Source organism: Pongo abelii, chromosome 11 (genome assembly GCF_028885655.2).
Source record: "Pongo abelii isolate AG06213 chromosome 11, NHGRI_mPonAbe1-v2.0_pri, whole genome shotgun sequence".
Lineage (NCBI taxonomy): Eukaryota > Metazoa > Chordata > Mammalia > Primates > Hominidae > Pongo > Pongo abelii.
The window spans coordinates 74,826,778-74,847,962 of record NC_071996.2 but is presented as its reverse complement, the minus strand read 5'-3'; positions in this window follow the sequence as shown (position 1 = coordinate 74,847,962).

Below are 21,185 nucleotides of genomic sequence, written 5' to 3'. Positions count from 1 at the left end.
ATGTAGTTGTTAAAAAACAAAACAAAACAAAACAAAAAACTATAAATCCTGGACTTATCTCCAAGATATATATAAAGTAGTAAAAACAAAAATCTCAGTATAAAATGATGTACACAGCCTGCTGTCATTTGCATTTAAAAGGAGAAGAAAAAGGACACACATGCTAGTTGATACACGAACCATCTTGGGAAGTTAAGTGAAAAAAAAAAAAAAAAGAAAAGCTGTCTCCAAAGAAAGATCCTGATGGGCTGGGACATAGCAGTGAAAAAGCCATTTAGTATCCATGATGAACACATAGAAATATTAAATGTTGTACCAAGGGTATATGACCTATTTTATGGCATGAAATATTAAAAATTAAGATGCTATGAAAGTTGAGGTTTTAGAAGGCTGCACCAGCACACTGAGGTTTGCTCTGCAAAGCTGAAGCACATTAAAGGGTTTTGCTTTATCCTCAAGTATTTCCCCAACCCTTGGGCTGTCTCTTCACAAATGTTTCTCTCCATGGCAGCTGGCCAGTGATGTTCTGTCTTTCTAGCTCTCATTCAGTCTCATTTTTTTTCTCTCTCTCTCTCTTCCTGTCACATGCACACTCATATGCAACTGAGGAAGTGGAATTTTCCAGAATTCTGGAGAACTTTGAGTGGCTGTACCTTGAAAGGATTCCTCAGTACACCCTGTCAGGTTATCTCACACTGCCAAGTTGAAGGAAGAGGGGAGGTGTCGGAAAAGAGAAACCATCACTCCAAATAGAATGGAAATGGAAGCATTGCAAAGTAAATAGCCGAAAATTTCACAAATGTCATTCACTATTCACAAAGACTGTTTTTAGACAACATAATAATCCACTACAACACTTATTCTGTCTGCAGGATTATTACAGCACAATTTTACCTTTCCATCTTCCATGGCATAGTGAGATTTCTTTAGTAGTCATTCTTTGTCTTTTCCGAGTTTGGGGGTCAGACTAATCCAAATGATGACTTGGGGAGATGGGAGGGGAGTTGTTGTTGGCAGCCAGAAGAATCAAGAGAGGACTCTCAGGCCTTCAGCATTCCCAAGCAATCTCAAATTACTGCTGTCTAACCAGCCTTTTCCTTGGCATGACCCAGGATAATTTAGTGTGCTCGATCTCAGGCCTGGAACATCTCCCTCTTCCCTTCCCCTACCTTAAAGTTCTAGTTCTTCTATGAAGCCTTACTTGACCACAGCAAATTACACTGTTCTTTCCCTTTAAAAAAAAATTCCTATGATATTTACAGATTTTACCAGTTCAATTCAAGAAGTACCATTCAGACCCCTACTATGGGTCACATTGTTGGGGTGGAAAGAACAGAATCCACTGAACTTGATTGCTGGGGCAGAGGGGTGAAGGGAGGAAGGGGCAGAGTTGCTCTAAGAATAAATAAGTAGTAAGGAAGAATACAGGGTTGTCACAGGATCTGGCAACTGAATCATAGCACAGCCAATCCTCATGGGAACTAGATCTTCAACATGTTCTGTATCTGAGGTGCCCTTAGAGTCATTAGCAGCAGAAAGTCTCAAGCTTCCCTCTGTTTGGTCCCCGCCACTAAATGGAGCTGTTCCCCTCCATGTTTCTGCTGCTTTCTCCATCTCTATGAGCTGGCCTCCCCTGCTCACTCATAGCTTTGCAGGCTTTTAACTTCAGCAATTTATCCATGATTTAGCAGGCTAGGGTCCTGGAACTATCACCTAGCATCTTTTCACCTTTTTCCCCTGCTCCAACTAGTAACTTCTTACCGTGTTTTGGACTTCAAATTCCCAAGTAACACGTGATAGACCCAGCTAAACTTTTTGAGCAGGCTATATAGGTCATAGTCAGCCAATGGCTTGATTGAGCTTAAGTCAAATCTTTACCTCTGAGAGCTGGGCACAGTGGCTCACACCTGTAATACCAACTATTTGGGAGGCTGAGGTGGGAAAAATCACTTGAGGCCAGGAGTTCAAGACCGGCCTAGGCAATACAGTGAGATCCCACCTCTAAAAAAATAAAAAACAAATGTTCACCTCTGGCCTTTCATTAGCTTGGGGATGTTTTTCTGCTTCCCCTTCCCTTTTCTGGGCTACTATGAGTTTACTCAGTGCCTTTGCACAAATTTAAAAAGAGTACCCCCTGTGGGTACTTGGCTTAGCAAACCAACTCTGAATACATTGAAAAGAAATTGCCCTTCCTTTGGGCTGAGACAGCCTCATGCCAGTGCAGAGCCCAATAGGTGGAACCAGGCTGGATTTAACTTTGTACTCACTACCTCAGCCTGGGCCTCTGTGCAGTACACAAACTGCCCAACCTCCCGTGCAGCCTTGGCTACCATCCAGCAAGGTCTCTGCAACAAGATTCTAAACAAGGACCATAAGAAGTACTTGTAGATGACTTTTCAGTTTCCTTGTGATTTAAAGTATTTGAAAGTAGTATTTCCCACCCCTGACCCTTTGGGACCAGATTGTGATCTGGCGAATTTTCCTTATATTAGGTCTTCAAACCTGCCTCTTAAGAATTGAGAGGTGGGGCATGGTGGCCCATGCCTGTAGTTCCAGCTACCTGGGAGGCTGAAGTGGGAGGCTCGCTTGAGCCCAGGAAGTTACAGCTGCAGTGAGCCATGATCGCACCACTGCACTCCAGCCTGGGCAACAGATTGAGGCTCTGTCTCCAAAAAAAAAGAGTTGAGAAAAAATACATCAAACCAATCTCTCTCACAGACATTCAGTTCCAGATCCTTGTCCCAGATTCTAGTGAAGAAAAAGCATGGAATCTTCTCTTTCCAAAGTTGTCAGCTCTGAGATGCCAGCATCTTCATACCCCTTGGCTTGAGCATGTCCTGTTCTCAGACACATGCCATGCCTACCCCATATCTCTTTCAAGCCAGTTTTCAAAGCAGCCTCCTTCTTGCCTTTGTTCTCTATCCTTTGGGGGATGTTCTCTCTTTGAAAAATTGATTATTACTGGACATAACTGATGAATTTTCTACCTTTGAGATCCAACAGTCATCTTATCTAAAGGGATTTATTCATGTTGCATATCGTTGTGGAGTCTGCACATTAAAACCCTTCAGGCAAAGTCCTTACTTTTGCAAATGCTTCACCATGTTTAAAATTATGGTGTAAATAATTACAAGTTTCATTTTACTGATATTATTAATCATAAATTTCTGGGATGAATTAGACTGTCAAATGCCTGAGGAGGGAGGAGCCAAGATGGCCAAATAGGAACAGCGCCGGTCTACAGCTCCCAGCGTGAGCGATGCAGAAGACGGGTGATTTCTGCATTTCCATCTGAGGTACCAGGTTCATCTCACTAGGGAGTGCCAGACAGTGGGCACAGGATAGTGGGTGCAGCACACCATGCGCCAGCTGAAGCAGGGCAAGGCATTGCCTCGCTCGGGAAGCGCAAGGGGTCAGGGAGTTCCCTTTCCTGGTCAAGGAAAGGGGTGACAGATGGCACCTGGAAAATCGGGCCACTCCCACCCGAATACTGCGCTTTTCCGACGGGCTTAGGAAATGGCGCACCAGGAGATTATATCCCGCACCTGGCTCGGAGGGTCCTATGCCCACGGAGTCTCACTGATTGCTAGCACAGCAGACTGAGATCAAACTGCAAGGCGGCAGCGAGGCTGGGGGAGGGGCACCCACCATTGCCCAGGCTCGCTTAGGTAAATAAAGTAGCCTGGAAGCTCGAACTGGGTGGAGCCTACCACAGCTCAAGGAGGCCTGCTTGCCTCTGTAGGCTTCACCTCTGGGGGCAGGGCACAGACAAACAAAAAGACAGCAGTAACCTCTGCAGACTTAAATGTCCCTGTCTGACAGCTTTGAGGAAAGCAGTGGTTCTCCCAGCACGCAGCTGGAGATCTGAGAACGGGCAGACTGCCTCCTCAAGTGGGTCCCTGACCCCTGACCCCCGAGCAGCCTAACTGGGAGGCACCCCCCAGTAGGGGCAGACTGACACCTCACACAGCCGGGTACTCCTCTGAGACAAAACTTCCAGAGGAATGATCAGACAGCAACATTCGCAGATCACGAAAATCCGCAGTTCTGCAGACACCGCTGCTGATACCCAGGCAAACAGGGTCTGGAGTAGACCTCTAGCAAACTCCAACAGACCTGCAGCTGAGGGTCCTGTCTGTTAGAAGGAAAACTAACAAACAGAAAGGACATCCACACCAAAAACCCATCTGTACAACACCATCATCAAAGACCAAAAGTAGTTAAAACCACAAAGATGGGGAAAAAACAGAGCAGAAAAACTGGAAACTCTAAAAAGCAGAGCGCCTCTCCTCCTCCAAAGGAACGCAGTTCCTCACCAGCAACGGAACAAAGCTGGACAGAGAATGACTTTGACGAATTGAGAGAAGAAGGCTTCAGACGATCAAACTACTCCAAGCTAAAGGAGGAAATTCAAACCAAAGGCAAAGAAGTTGAAAACTTTGAAAAAACTTTAGACGAATGTATAACTAGAATAGCCAATACAGAGAAGTGCTTAAAGGAGCTGATGGAGCTGAAAGCCAAGGCTCGACAACTACGTGAAGAATGCAGAAGCCTCAGGAGCTGATGCGACCAACTGGAAGAAAGGGTATCAGTGATGGAAGATGAAATGAATGAAATGAAGCGAGAAGGGAAGTTTAGAGAAAAAAGATTAAAAAGAAATGAACAAAGCCTCCAAGAAATATGGGACTATGTGAAAAGACCAAAACTGCATCTGATTGGTGTACCTGAAAGTGACGGGGAGAATGGAACCAAGTTGGAAAACACTCTGCAGGATATTATCCAGGAGAACTTCCCCAATCTAGCAAGGCAGGCCAACATTCAGATTCAGGAAATACAGAGAACACCAGAAAGATACTCCTCAAGAAGAGCAACTCCAAGACACATAATTGTCAGATTCACCAAAGTTGAAATGAAGGAAAAAATGTTAAAGGCAGCCAGAGAGAAAGGTCGGGTTACCCACAAAGGGAAGCCCATCAGACTAACAGCAGATCTCTCAGCAGAAACTCTACAAGCCAGAAGAGAGTGGGGGCCAATATTCAACATTCTTAAAGAATTTTCAACCCAGAATTTCACATCCAGCCAAACTAAGCTTCATAAGTGAAGGAGAAATAAAATACTTTACAGACAAGCAAATGCTGAGAGATTTTGTCACCACCAGGCCTGCCCTAAAAGAGCTCCTGAAGGAAGCACTAAACATGGAAAGGCACAACCAGTACCAGCCACTGCAAAATCATGCCAAAATGTAAAGACCATCGATGCTAGGAAGAAACTGCATCAACTAACGAGCAAAATAACCAGCTAACATCATAATGACAGGATCAAATTCACACATAACGATATTAACTTTAAATGTAAATGGACTAAATGCTCCAATTAAAAGACACAGACTGGCAAATTGGATAAAGAGTCAAGACCCATCAGTGTGCTGTATTCAGGAAACCCATCTCACGTGCAGAGACACACATAGGCTCAAAATAAAAGGATGGAGGAAGATCTACCAAGCAAATGGAAAACAAAAAAAGGCAGGGGTTGCAATCCTAGTCTCTGATAAAACAGACTTTAAACCAACAAAGATCAAAAGAGACAAAGAAGGCCATTACATAATGGTAAAGGGATCAATTCAACAAGAAGAGCTAACTATCCTAAATATATATGCACCCAATACAGGAGCACCCAGATTCATAAAGCAACTCCTGAGTGACCTACGAAGAGACTTAGACTCCCACACAATAATAATGGGAGACTTTAACACCCCACTGTCAACATTAGACAGATCAACGAGACAGAAAGTTAACAAGGATACCCAGGAATTGAACTCAGCTCTGCACCAAGCGGACCTAATAGACATCTACAGAACTCGCCACCCCAAATCAACAGAATATACATTTTTTTCAGCACCACACCACACCTATTCCAAAATTGACCACATAGTTGGAAGTAAAGCACTCCTCAGCAAATGTAAAAGAACAGAAATCACAACAAACTGTCTCTCAGACCACAGTGCAATCAAACTAGAACTCAGGATTAAGAAACTCACTCAAAACCGCTCAACTACATGGAAACTGAACAACCTGCTCCTGAATGACTACTGGGTACATAACGAAATGAAGGCAGAAATAAAGATGTTCTTTGAAACCAATGAGAACAAAGACACAACGTACCAGAATCTCTGGGACACATTCAAAGCAGTGTGTAGAGGGAAATTTATAGCACTAAATGCCCACAAGAGAAAGCAGGGAAGATCCAAAATTGACACCTTAACATCACAATTAAAAGAACTAGAAAAGCAAGAGCAAACACATTCAAAAGCTAGCAGAAGGCAAGAAATAACTAAAATCAGAGCAGAACTGAAGGAAATAGAGACACAAAAAACCCTTCAAAAAATTAGTGAATCCAGGAGCTGGTTTTCTGAAAAGATCAACAAAATTGATAGACCGCTAGCAAGACTAATAAAGAAAAAAAGAGAGAAGAATCAAATAGACGCAATTAAAAATGATAAAGGGGATATCACCACCAATCCCACAGAAATACAAACTACCATCAGAGAATACTACAAACACCTCTATGCAAATAAACTAGAGAATCTAGAAGAAATGGATAAATTCCTCGACATATACATCCTCCCAAGACTAAACCAGGAAGAACTTGAATCCCTGAATAGACCAATAACAGGAGCTGAAATTGTGGCAATAATCAATAGCTTACCAACCAAAAAGAGTCCAGGACCAGATGGATTCACAGCCGAATTCTACCAGAGGTACAAGGAGGAACTGGTACCATTCCTTCTGAAACTATTCCAATCAAAAGAAAAAGAGGGAATCCTCCCTAACTCATTTTATGAGGCCAGCATCATCCTGATACCAAAGCCGGGCAGAGACACAACCAAAAAAGAGAATTTTAGACCAATATCCTTGATGAACATTGATGCAAAAATCCTCAATAAAATACTGGCAAACGGAATCCAGTAGCACATCAAAAAGCTTATCCACCATGATCAAGTGGGCTTCATCCCTGGGATGCAAGCCTGGTTCAATATACACAAATCAATAAATGTAATCCATCATATAAACAGAACCAAAGACAAAAACCACATGATTATCTCAATAGATGCAGAAAAGGCCTTTGACAAAATTCAACAGCCCTTCATGCTAAAAACTCTCAATAAATTAGGTATTGATGGGACGTATCTCAAAATAATAAGAGCTATCTATGACAAACTCACAGCCAATATCATACTGAATGAGCAAAAACTGGAAGCATTCTCTTTGAAAACTGGCACAAGACAGGGATGCCCTCTCTCACCACTCCTATTCAACATAGGGTTGGAAGGTCTGGCCAGGGCGATTAGGCAGGAGAAGGAAATAAAGGATATTCAATTAGGAAAAGAGGAAATCAAATTGTCCCTGTTTGCAGATGACATGATTGTATATCTAGAAAACCCCATTGTCTCAGCCCAAAATCTCCTTAAGCTGATAAGCAACTTCAGCAAAGTCTCAGGATACAAAATCAATGTACAAAAATCACAAGCATTCTTATACACCAATAACAGACAAACAGAGAGCCAAATCATGAGTGAACTCCCATTCACAATTGCTTCAAAGAGAATAAAATACTTAGGAATCCAACTTACAAGGGACGTGAAGGACCTCTTCAAAGAGAACTATAAACCACCGCTCAATGAAATAAAAGAGGATACAAACAAATGGAAGAACATTCCACGCTCATGGGTAGGAAGAATCAATATCATGAAAATGGCCATACTGCCCAAGGTAATTTGTAGATTCAATGCCATCCCCATCAAGCTACCAAAGACTTTCTTCACAGAATTGGAAAAAACTATTTTAAAGTTCATATGGAACCAAAAAAGAACCTGCATCACCAAGTCAATCCTAAGCCAAAAGAACAAAGCTGGAGGCATCACGCTACCTGACTTCAAACTATACTACAAGGCTACAGTAACCAAAACAGCATGGTACTGGTACCAAAACAGAGATATAGATCAATGGAACAGAACAGAGCTCTCAGAAATAACACCGCATGTCTACAACTATCTGATCTTTGACAAACCTGAGAAAAACAAGCAATGGGGAAAGGATTCCCTATTCAATAAATGGTGCTGGGAAAACTGGCTAGCCATATGTAGAAAGCTGAAACTGGATCCCTTCCTTACACCTTATACAAAAATTAATTCAAGATGGATTAAAGACTTAAATGTTAGACCTAAAACCATAAAAACCCTAGAAGAAAACCTAGGCATTACCATTCAGGACATAGGCATGGGCAAGGACTTCATGTCTAAAACACCAAAAGCAATGGCAACAAAAGCCAAAATTGACAAATGGGATCTAATTAAACTAAAGAGCTTCTGCACAGCAAAAGAAACTACCATCAGAGTGAACAGGCAACCTACAAAATGGGAGAAAATTTTCGCAACCTACTCATCTGACAAAGGGCTAATATCCAGAATCTACAATGAACTCAAACAAATTTACAAGAAAAAAACAAACAACCCCATCAAAAAGTGGGCAAAGGATATGAACAGACACTTCTCAAAAGAAGACATTTATGCAGCCAAAAGACACATGAAAAAATGCTCACCATCACTGGCCATCAGAGAAATGCAAATCAAAACCACAATGAGATACCATCTCACACCAGTTAGAATGGCGATCATTAAAAAGTCAGGAAGCAACAGGTGCTGGAGAGGATGTGGAGAAATAGGAACACTTTTACACTGTTGGTAGGACTGTAAACTAGTTCAACCATTGTGGAAGTCAGTGTGGCGATTCCTCAGGGATCTAGAACTAGAAATACCATTTGACCCAGCCATCCCATTACTGGGTATATACCCAAAGGACTATAAATCATGCTGCTATAAAGACACATGCACACGTATGTTTATTGTGGCACTATTCACAATAGCAAAGACTTGGAACCAACCCAAATGTCCAACAATGATAGACTGATTAAGAAAATGTGGCACATATACACCATGGAATACTATGCAGCCATAAAAAATGATGAGTCCATGTCCTTTGTAGGGACATGGATGAAATTGGAAATCATCATTCTCAGTAAACTATTGCAAGGACAAAAAACCAAACACCGCATGTTCTCACTCATAGATGGGAATTGAACAATGAGAACACATGGACACAGGAAGGGGAACATCACATTCTGGGGACTGTTGTGGGGTGGGGGGAGGGGGGAGGGATAGCATTAGGAGATATACCTAATGCTAAATGGCAAGTTAATGGGTGCAGCACACCAGCATGGCACATGTATACATATGTAACTAACCTGCACATTGTGCACATGTACCCTCAAACTTAAAGTATAATAATAAAAAAAAAAAAACAAGAAAACAAAAAAAAGAGAAAAAAAAACCCAATACCAAAATAACCCAGAAAATAAGTGTTGGAGAGGATATGGAGAAACTGGAACTCTTGCACATTACTTGGTGAGATGTAAAATGGTGCAGCCACTGTTCCTTGGTAAGTTAGACACAGAATTATCTCATCACCCACCAATTCCACTCCTAAGAATATACCCAAATGAATGGAAAATGGACTCAGACAGATACCAGTACAATATCCATAGCTGCATTATTCACAAAAGCCAAAAGTAGAAACGACCCAAATGTCCACCAACTGACAAATGTGTAAGCAAATGTGGTCTATGCATACAATGGAGAATTATTCAGCCATATAAAGAAATATGGTACAGATACATACTTCAGGGATAAAGACTGAAAATATTATGCTGAGTGAAAGAAGCCCAACCTCAAAGGCTATGTATTACATGATTATATGAAATGTCCAAAATAGGCAAATATGTAAAGACTGAAAAAAAAATGCCTGAGGAGGTTTTGAATGGAAAAAAGAAAGATTAGAGGGAAACTTCAAAGAAGATAGAATACTGGAATCAGTAAACTCTGAAATCAGAGCAAAAGAAAAAAACGCTCTCCTCAGTTGCATTAAAAGCATAGAGAATATCTGGACCCCAGTTAATTTCATTACATTGTCACCTTACATCTGGCACACACACAAAAAAAACTCACCTGGGGTCCTGCCAGATATCTAATTAGTTTCATTTTTCTGTGTTCCCTTCTAATCTTTGTCTATATGTATATAAAATGAGTTCATAGTTTTAGTCACAGATCTTGGCTAACTTCACTAGATTTCAAACCCTCTGTTATGAAGTTGAATTCAAATCAACAAGTATGAATGAGACATTCACTATTGTGTAAATTTCAGCCATGGATACGGCTACCAGGCAAGTTATGCCCTATAGTGTTTATTCTCTTACACAGTGTACCAAAGACCAAAAGCAAGCTAGAATATAGAGGAGGCAGCTGGTAGGAAAGAAGACCAGTGCTAAGAGTCAGGAGGTGTAGGTTCTAATTCTGACGCTAACCAGCCAGGATCTTAGGCAAGTTTGCCTCTCTGGATACCTCAGTTTCTTCATCTGTAAAATGAAAGGATTGGATTTAATCAATGGTTTTTAAACTCCACTCTTCATAGGGCTGCAAGAAGATATTGGAGCAGGAGGTGTGGTACTAAAGGACTGATCTCTGCCCACATCCCTGCAATCAAGGCAGCTCCTTCTTGGTCTCTTTTTCATGTCAGGCATCTGAGTCCAAAGAGTCTAACAACAGGGCACATCATTTGCATTCAGGGCTCTCTCGAAGCCAAGACAGAGTATCCTGGTTACCAACAATACCGGCTGCCAGAGTTCAGAGGAGGGGCTGTCAGGGAAAGGAGGAACATAAAGGGAAAGCTTCGTGGAGGAGGCAAGGCTTGAGCAGGCCTCGAGAGAAGATGGTATTTGGAATGACAGAGGGAGGAGGAAAATGAGGAGAGTATTTCAGGAGAGTCATAGTGATGCGTTCAGGCTCTCAGAAGCCAGGACCCACTTGGTTTGGAGTTGGGCCCGGGGTGCAGAGGAGAAGGTTGTAGAGTACGATGGAAAGAAGGGCCTACATCCTTAAAGGCAGGCAGACAAATATGGGGTTGATGGGCACATACAAGATCTCCTGAAGATTTCTCAGCAAGGGAATGACATGCTGAAATTGGTGTTTAAGGAAGAAGATGAGTCTGTCAGGTTTTCACAGCGCAAATATTTCTTGATGCTTATGAGGTGCCTGCAAGCAACTGAGAATACAAAGCTGGAAAATGCAGCAGCTGCCCTTGAGGAATCTGGCAGAGGGGAATGCAGAATGGGATGAAACAGAGGAGAGAAAGCGTTGGGCTGGATTCAGGAAGTGGCAGAGAGAAGAAGGGAGAAAGGAAAGATGACAGAGACATTGCTAAGTAAAAACTAACAGGACTTGGTGGCTGGCTGAATACAGTAACTCAGGTAGGGGAACAAATAACAATGACTACACATATCTCGCAGCTTTAGTTCCTGCTCCCTTCTGGGCCCACAGCAAGGACGCTTCTTCCAGCCTCCCATGAGGTTGGATGTACAGTATAATTGAGTTCTGAGCAAAGACTGTGAACAGAAGTAATGTGCTCCCCATCCAGGCCTGGTCCATGACACCCTCCCACACACGCTTCTCTGCTCTCCTTCCCCATTCTCCTGATGGAAGAGGTTGCTGAGGCTGAAGAGGAGGCCATATCCACAAGACTGAAGGAGCCTGGGTCCCCGAATGACTACATGGAAGCCTGCCCACAAAACAGGAACACCACTGAAGTTTTCCATGGCTTACTGTGGTAAGTCACTCACTTTTGAGTCATTTGTTTTGGCAGTAAACATCCTAAGACCGAAACAATAGTCATGCCACTTTAACAACAAATACAGGGAGTTGGGAAGGGTTTAGAGGAGGAGCTAAAAAATTCAGTGTTTCAGCTAGAGTTGTTTTGTTTTGAAGTAATACAAAACTGGACCTAAACTAACTGAAAGGGGGAGAAAGGCGTTATTGACAATGCTTTTCGCTTTAGCGTGGCTTTCCAAGAAGTCTTTTCCACAGAGTTATGAGATAAGCTCTGATTGGCCCAACTTAGGTCATGTGCCCACCTGGGAACCAGTCAGAAAAGCCAGGGAATATGATGCCCGTTGTCCTTGGGCCAAGTGGCAGTGAGCTACTTCAGTACTGGAAGAAGAGCCAGCTCCACCAGGAGTGAGGGTGAGGGTGATTCTCCAGAAGGAAATCAGGGTACTGACACTATAGAAGGAGAAAAGAATGCTGAATATTGAAAAGCAGTAAAAGTGCTTTACTTTCTGCATTGGACATACCTCGTTATTTGGAATGTCCAGATGGAGAACACTTCGTAAGTGGTTTGAAATATGAAATTGAAACCTACGTACAATAGAACTAGTCATGCAGTTTAATCCAGGCTGTGTCAATAAGAGAGCTCCTTCCTTTTTCTGACTCCTCAAATTAGAGAAGATTGAAGGTAAAAAAGATAATTCCTTTTGTGAGCCCCATTTTATAATGTGGCCGCACTGTGTCCCTTCCCTGTCCTTCCTAGTGGGTCTTTGAGAAGTTTGGAAAGTAAGGAACGTATTTTAGGGACACAGCTGGAGGAACATAAAAGAGACAATATGTAATTCTGAAGATTGTACTATAAACTTCACACTCCATAACCTTTTGTAAAATGCTCGTTCTCAGACTCAGTCAACGTGGGCTGCTGAGGTGGGCTGCACATCTCGGGGGACCAGCTTTCACTGGAATTCAGAGAACCGGAAAATGGTGCCCCTAGAGTTGTATAAGATACCAGCCCTGGATTCAGAAATAATTCTTCACATAAGAACAGGTCTGGCCGGGCACGGTGGCTCACGCCTGTAATCCCAGCACTTTGGGAGGCCGAGGCGAGCGGATCAACTGAGGTCAGGAGTTCAAGACCAGCCTGGCCAACATGGTAAACCCCGTCTCTACTAAAAACACAAAAATTAGCGGGGCATGGTGGCAGACACCTGTAATTCCAGCTACTCAGGTAGCTGAAGCAGGAGAAACTTGAACCTGGGAGATGGAGGTTGCAGTGAGCCGAGATCACACCACTGCACTTTAGCCTGGATGGCAGAGTGAGTCTCTGTCTCAAAAAAGAAAAGAAAAAAAAAGTCTTTACCTAGACATAGAGAATCTGGCTGACTATGGTATTAACTCTCCTTCCACAGCTTGGAACATTCAAAAGCCTTCCCATGCTTTTATAAAATGCCTCATCTTACTTCAGGCTCTTACTTACTATGGTATTTATACTTCTGGATCTTATTATGTCCTCTTGATATTCCCCACCCCTCAATGCCCCCCTTCCTTCATCTGAGTCTACCATCTTGGTTCTACCTTCCGTGGATTTCTATGGAAATTTTACTTAACCTAAGCATCCTCTGACCTTAAGAACTTTACTGAAGATTTAGGGTTGTCATCAGAGGAAGAATTACATCCCATACCAGAGAGAGCAAGCAAATTAGTAAAAATCCCCATTACACCTTTCTGTTCTCCCCACAAATCCCCAGCCCAAAGCTGCTATTTTGATTCTCTCCCATAGAACTAAATCTTTTCCTCCTCCAGCTCTCCTCCAATACCTTCTGTCTAGAATCTCTTTGTACCAGAACCATACCATTTTTATTATCATAGCTTTCTGTCTTCAGATTCAGTCCTGTAAATCTCCCAACTTTGTTCTTTTCTATCTTGTTTTGACTATTTTAGAGCCTTTGGATTTCCATGTAAACTTTAGAATCAGTTTGTCAGTTTCACCAAAAAAAAAAAAAAAAAAAAAAAATCTGAGGAGAAATGAAATCTTAAGAAGATCAAGGCCAGGTGCAGCGGCTCATGCCTATAATCTCAGCACTTTGGGAGGCTGAGGTTGGTGGACCATTTGAGCCCAGGAATTCAAGACCAGCCTGGGCAACATAATGAAATCCCATCTTTACCAAAAATAAAAATAATTAACTGGCTATGGTGGCACATGCCCGTGGTCCCAGCTACTCAGGAAGCTGAGGTGGGAGGATTGCCTGATCCCGGGAGGTTGAAGCTGCAGTGAGCCATGACAGTGCCACTGTACTCCAGCCTGGGAGACAGACTGAGACCCTGTCATGGAAAGAAAAAAAAAAAAAAAAGAAGATGATCAAGTTTTAGAGCCATGTGTGGTGGCTCACACCTGTAATCCCAACTACTCAGGAGCCAGAAGTGGGAAGATTGCTGGAGTCCAGAAGTTTGAGACCCGCCCAGGCAACATAGCAAGAACCCTCTCTCAATGAGTAAAAAAACAAAAAGAAGATCAACTTTCCAATTTGTGAGCACAGTATATTTTTCTCCATTTATTTAGGTCTTTTAAAATTTTTCTCAGTAGTATTTTGTCATTTTCAATGTTTAGAGCATACACATATTTTGCTAAATTTCACCCTATTGCATATTTTTATGCTTCTATAAGTGGTGCTTTTAAAAATTCTATTTCTGAAATAGACAGTTCATAGCTATCATATAGAAATAGAATTGATTTTTATATGTTGACCTTGTATCCTGCAGCCTTGCCAAACAGGATGCAAAATGTCATAGTCATTTTGGAAACAGTTTGGCAGTTTCTTATAAAGGTAAACATATATTTACTATATGACCCAGCAATTCCACTTTTAGGAAATGGAAACGTGTCCTCACAAAGCTGGTATGTAAATGTTCATAACAACTTTATTCATAATAGCCAAAACTGGAAATGACCCCAATGTCTATCAACAGGTGAGTGAATAAACAAATTGTGATATATCCATACAAAAGAATATTACTCAGCAATAAAAAGGTACTCCTGATACATGCAACAACATGGATGAATCTCAAAAACATTATGCTGAGGGAAAGAAGCCAGATAAAAGAATAAATATTATATAATTCCATTTATTTAAAACTCTAGAAAGTAAAATTCAATATATAATGACAGAAAATAGGGCAGTCTTGCCTGAACAGTGGTTAGGGGGGAGGAATTGTCAGAGGCATTTGAACCAGAGCAACTCCATCTTGAATAAAGGCTGGGTAAAAATGAAGCTGAGACCTGCTGGGCTGCATTCCCAGATGGTTAAAGCATTCTAGGTCATGGAATTAGACAGGATGTCAGCACAAGATACAGGTCATAAGGAGCTTGCTAATAAAACAGGTTGCAGTAAAGAAGCTGGCCAAAACCCACCAAAACCGAGATGACTAAGAGAGTGACCTCTGGGAGTCCACACTGCTACACTACTGTGCCATAAGTTTACAAATGCCATGGCAACGTCAGAAGTTACCCTATATGGTCTATAAAGGGGAGGCCTGAATAATCCACCCCTTGTTTAGCATATAATCAAGAAATAACCATAAAAATGGGCAATCAGCAGCCCTCGGGGCTGCTCTGTCTATGGAGTAGCCATTCTTTTATTCTTTTACTTTCTTAATAAACTTGCTTTCACTTTACGGACCTGCCCTGAATTCTTCCTTGTGCGAGATCCAAGAACCCTCTCTTGGGGTCTGGATCGGGACCCCTTTCTGGTAACAGAATGAGTGGGAAAGGACACAGGGAATATTTTGCTAAAATATAAATGTCCTGTGTCTTGATTATGGTGGTGTTCACACAATTGTTCACGAGTCAAAACTCATTGACTTGTGCATGAGACTGGATGCATCCACTGCATGCACATTTGACCTCAATAAAGCTGGAAACTGCTCAGGCTGTCTTTTAGAAAGTAAGAGGCACACATGTACCAAGGAACAAATGAACTGCAAGGACGTAGCAAATAGGACAGAAAAGAAGTGAGACTGTCTTTCATCTTCATTAGATTGTTAGCCTCTAGACACAATGCTGCCCGGTAGAACTTTCTGCCCTGCCCAATACAGTAGCCACTAGGCACATATGGCTTCTGAGCACTTTAAATATGGCTAGTTGTACTGAGAAACTTAATTTTAAATTTTATTGAATTTTCATTAAATTTAAATTACCATGTGCTACTATGTTGAACAGCATAGCAAGGTAGGGAATGTATGTCTCATGTCTCTATGTGCCTATTACCTAATCTGGTAGTAGCTACTGAATAAAGGCTCAAAAAGAAAAAAATAAAATAAAATCCAAATAACCTGATGTGCAGTTATACCCAGTAGTGTAGTGAATGGAACATCAGTAGACCCCAGATTCAAGTTCCAACTTGGTCCCTTGGTTCCTTTTCTGTTAAAATAGGGCTTTTACTCACTACAGACTTCACACTGTCTTTATAAGGCTCAAATGAGAGAAGTAAGCAAAACTACTTAACCTTAAATCACAAAGCTTTGCACAAACGGAAGGTACTGGACTTAAGAGCAATGTGGTGGCCACATCTGGCGCCAGCGTTTCATTTTAAACTGAAGGCTCAAGAGGGTCGTGCCAAGCTTTCCCGGAGCCCCAGGAAGAGCCTCTGTGCCTGTATACCTTGGTTCCGTTTTGTCTTTGACATGCTAATACCACAGTCTCTGCGGACCACGACCACCTGCGCCTCATAAATCTTTCGATTTACAAACACACTTGCGACCTTTCCTATCCTGGAGCCACTTTGCCAGTATTGATCGCTGATTGCAAGGGAGCACGCTTTGCAACTGCATAGGAAATTATGTTTGCTGCCGCGAAGGTGGTGGCCTGCTAGGATAAAAGAGGTCGCACTCGCTGCCAGCAAAGGAAGGAGACCCCTGCGGTGAGCGACCGTCGCGGCAGACCCGGGACGCGACTTGGAGTCCTCATTTGCACTCTCCCCCGTTGCAAAGTGGTCCTGTTATCTCCAGGCTCTGCTGACTCCTCCCTCCGCGGCTGCCTTTTGTCTTTGAAGCCGGAGACCGACAATGGATTATTATCTGTGCATGCAGGTGTTGTTGAAGAGAACAATTTGTGAACAATGGCCCTTCCCACGTTGTCCAAACATAACGATTGCTCCGCAGCTGTTATTTGCAGAACTTGTCACCGTTCTCGATGCTGCCGTTGAGCCGCCAGCTGTCCCCGAACTCCGCTCCCCCAGCGCCGCCCACCGCCGACAACGCGGCCGCCCCCACTGCCCCTCAATGTCCCCTGCTGTACCCCAATGCCTCCGGATGCCCGCCGCTGCTCCCCCCAGTGTCCCCCGTGCCCACCGCTGCTCCACGACACACGCTTCTTTTGGCTGCCTTGGCACTCTCCACCGCCCCCAGGCGACAAGACCCCCGGGCAGCCAGACTGTGCCGGGCCTTCCTCCTGTGCGCTGTCCCAGGGTCAAAGCACGCTCCCCGGGAACCTCCCGTCCCATTCAGTATTCTTCGGGGAAAACAGAATGGACCCACGGGGTTGCTTGTGGACCTTGTTTCAAACACATGACCCACATGTCAGGTGTGGATCTCTTTGCCCTGTAAGATCTGGGTGAAATTGTCTTGAATCCACAAATTCTGCAGTCTAGGAATGTCCGAAACTCCTCCTCACTCCCCTACCCCTGAATCGTGCTAATTCCCAGGCCCTGCATCTGCCTGTGATTCTTTTAGTTCCCCCACCCACCCTAATGCAAAATGCAGCCCTTTCACTGGTTCTCAAAATCTGCTGCCATGAAGCAGTTACTGAGAGATTTCACTGAAAACAAGGAGAGGGTTTCCACCCAGAGAGGACACCACTTGACCGACACTTTCAGCTATTGTCCCCACTCCCTTCTCATCCCTACATCCCTTGTTTCACCCAGGAGAAGAAATTCCTCTCCCCAGTTACACACAGAGCTACTCACCAGTCTCCAGGCCCTTCCCCCAAGCTTCACTACCCAATTCCTACCAAGGGTTTTCCAAGTGCCAAGGCTCCCTCTCCTTCAAGGAAGAAGCACTGTTTTATTCCTGGTACAAAGACCTTCAGTTCCCACTGGTGTCCTGCTGGCGCCAGAAAGTCTGCTGGTCTGCCAGTTTCTCAAAAAGTTCACTGGCCTGCTGCACTCTGTTTTCTCACTTAGGGACAATTCACATACAGTGGATGGTGAGCTTGCGGTGGATGGTGAGCTACCAAGGAGCAGAATTTCATGACAGCATTCAGCCCTGGATGTCCAACAACAACCTAAAAACGTCAGCTGCAAAATCTTGCAGGATGCAGTAGCCATGCTTGCAGGGGCAATACGTAGTTAGATTGACATATCTATAATGCTGAATTAAAGGTGCCATAACCTTTTCCCAAATCCCTGAATGAAAGGTGACTTCAGTCTTCCTTAAGCCTGTCCATGAATTTGTGTACCCAACTGAAGATTAGACATGAGGATATTATATTTCTTAGGTTAAATACTATCACTACCTTATGGTAAAGAACATTTTGACTCTGAGATGAAAATATTTCTTAAATTTATTCAGACATCAATTTCTAAGACCTCTGCTGTGCTCCAGTAGGGAGCCACAAAATAAATTGAACAGTCCCAGACCTCTTCCTCACCCCATTTTATGCTAATAACATACTCTAAAATAACCAGTCATGTCTTTTATGGGGTAACCTTGGGTCTACTTTCCTAATTTGTAGTTAAATAAAATGCATATAGTATAAACATGAAACACCCTGCAATTCCTTGTCCCCTCACTTTAAACCAAGAAAGGAGACAAAGAACAATCAAAAAAATTGTTTAAACCATGTCTTTGGTAACATCTCCTGGTTTGCTTTGGATTAAGGGTCTGAAGGGAAAACAATTGAAAGTGTAAATCAGCTTCCCAAAGAGAACACTGAGAATTCCAGAGATCCGCATTTCTCAGGACACTTGAGAATTATGTCCACTGCCCCCGCATTCCATAACACTGGGGCAGCCATGCAGATTCACGCAGGACTTGGCTTCATGAACGCAAGGTAAACCATCAGATTCAAGCTGGTCCACTCCACCAACTACCACGTGTGGTTGCTTGGAACAGCAACAAGCCCACGCCTGCACTAGCCTTTAGGTTGGTCAAGTGGCTGCCCACCCAGGCACTGTCTCTGAGGCAGGGTTAGAATGTCACAGCCCGCCCTGGGAGGACAGGGGTCCTGTGCCTGTTAACAAGCTCAGTGAAAGGAGGCAAACCACTTGCCTCAGCACCACATTAGGCTGGGGAAGTATAAACTGGAAACCATGCAAATATTTATCTTCAGGGACCTCCAAGAGACCTCTGGGAGAAGGAAAATAAATCTCTACACGTGTTTACTCATAATGATTCCAACAGGCCCATCTAAAAACAGGTCCAGTATTTCATTAAACAGACTTCTTCAATGGTCACCGAGCTGTGTAAATACAGTATAAATAAAGGCACAGATCCTCTTTTCTGGCTGGCTGGAGGTGTCTAGTTTGGATACACAATCCCTTTCTCCCAAATCGATCCCTTCTCTGAGGGCCCAGAAAGCAAGGAGTGTACTGAAGGATGTTGTTTTCCTTTCCATTAGGGTTATTTGTGGAGGGACTTTCATTTTGAAGGCATCTATGCTCATTTTTACAGTTTTGGAGAAACAGAAATTTGAAAAAAGGGCAAAAGTCCTGTGTGAAGAATTTAGTATACTTAATGATCACCCTTGATCTGACAAGAAAGGTAATCAGATTAGTAAGCCCAAGAACATGGTGAAAAATGACTTCCAAATTGTCTCCTTCCTCATCTGGCTGGAAGAACAAAGCTAATGTTGGACTCGAGTCTGACAACAAGAAGGAAAACAGCATGACCTCAGAACATCCTCCTGTGGCAAGGGCCCCAGGTGATGCTGAGAAAGCACTTGCTTTTGGAAAAGGCCCCAGCACGTACACACACACACATACACACATACACACACACACGCACGCATTCCTTCCACACAATAACTTGGTGTAAACAAAGCAGGAAAATCGCTCTCCAGGCTAAAGATTCCCCCATGCTTGTTATTAGTCACCTTTCCCTCCTCCCAACTCTTACTGGCAGCTAGGCCAGGCAATGACTCAGGAGGGCAGGCAGCAGGAGAAGCTGGTTCAGCACCACAGCTTAAAAAACACCAAGGCCCTTTCAAGTGTATTGAATTCAGATTTACTAATCTAGTCACCTAGGGAGAGAAGAAGGGAGCCAAGGAGGGGTGCAGGTGTGTGTCTAGGACAAGGTGGGAAAGGAGAAGCATTTGGGCAATGGTTAGTGGAAAAATGAAAGCCCCTGCTTTCCTAAAGATAGCTCATGTAAACCAGGAAGGAATCATTCAGAAAACCTCTGCAGGTTTCGCCATGAGCCATTCTGCTGTGGGCAACTCTTCTGCCTCCAGTACACCTCTGATATCACTGATAAAATGAAGGCCCTCTAGCACCACACATTACCTACTGGAGGAGGATGTCAGCAGGTCATGGAGTATAACAGGTTCTCCAGGTGAAAGGGACAGACGGGAGCAACATGAAACTCAGACCTGGGCCAATCGTGAGAGCTGAGTGCCAGGACGTACCAAAGTCAGGCAGAGGGAAGACAATGGCAAACCTCTATGCCCCAGGACTGAAAGATTTCTCCCTGAACATAGTGGGCCCTTTCTTTGAGTATGATGTCTAATTTGGCCACCTTGTCAGGTGGTATAAGTCCAAGGGAAACCTCACCTAGCACCGTCTGATGGAGTTTGAGGGTGGCACTTGTAACTGTCCTGCTCTCCTTTGTCTTTGTGCATTCGGCAAACTGTCTCTCCCATCTGGGTTCACTACTCGAGAGACCAGGCCAACAGCTTGTCCCTGCTAACCCTCCGCTAATCACATCACAGACCTCCGAGTGCTCCCCACCCTGAACCTTGCCTGTCCTTTCCTGTCAGAGCAGGCTGCTCACACCCAGCCACAATGATGTGATTGCAGCAGAGCAGCTCCTTAAGTGGAACACTGGGGAGGATAACACCCTGCCTGAAATTCTCAACAATCACACACTCCCCAGCCCTGATGTTCTACGCAGCACTTCCATTAGCATGATTTGCGACTGACTTATTAACCAAACCCCACTGCTTCTGGCTGGTATTCAGGCCCAAATACAAAGGAATGAGTAAAAGCTGTTTTCTCCCCAGCAGTATCTCGCCTCCTTGGCAGGTGGCAGAGGATGATGTATGGAATAGCTGGCATCTCCTCCTCCTCCTTGGAAAGGAATTCAGAACACAACACTGCTGTCAGCCAACCCACCAGCCAGCTGACTCTCTGGGGGCAGCAGCAGGCCGAGCAGCAAGGCTGGATGCAGCTGCCAGGTAAAGGAATAAGCCGATGAGGCCAAGGGACCTGCACCGGCACTGCCTCTCCCAGGGCCTGAATTCCTGGGCAGCCTCGGCCTCTACGGC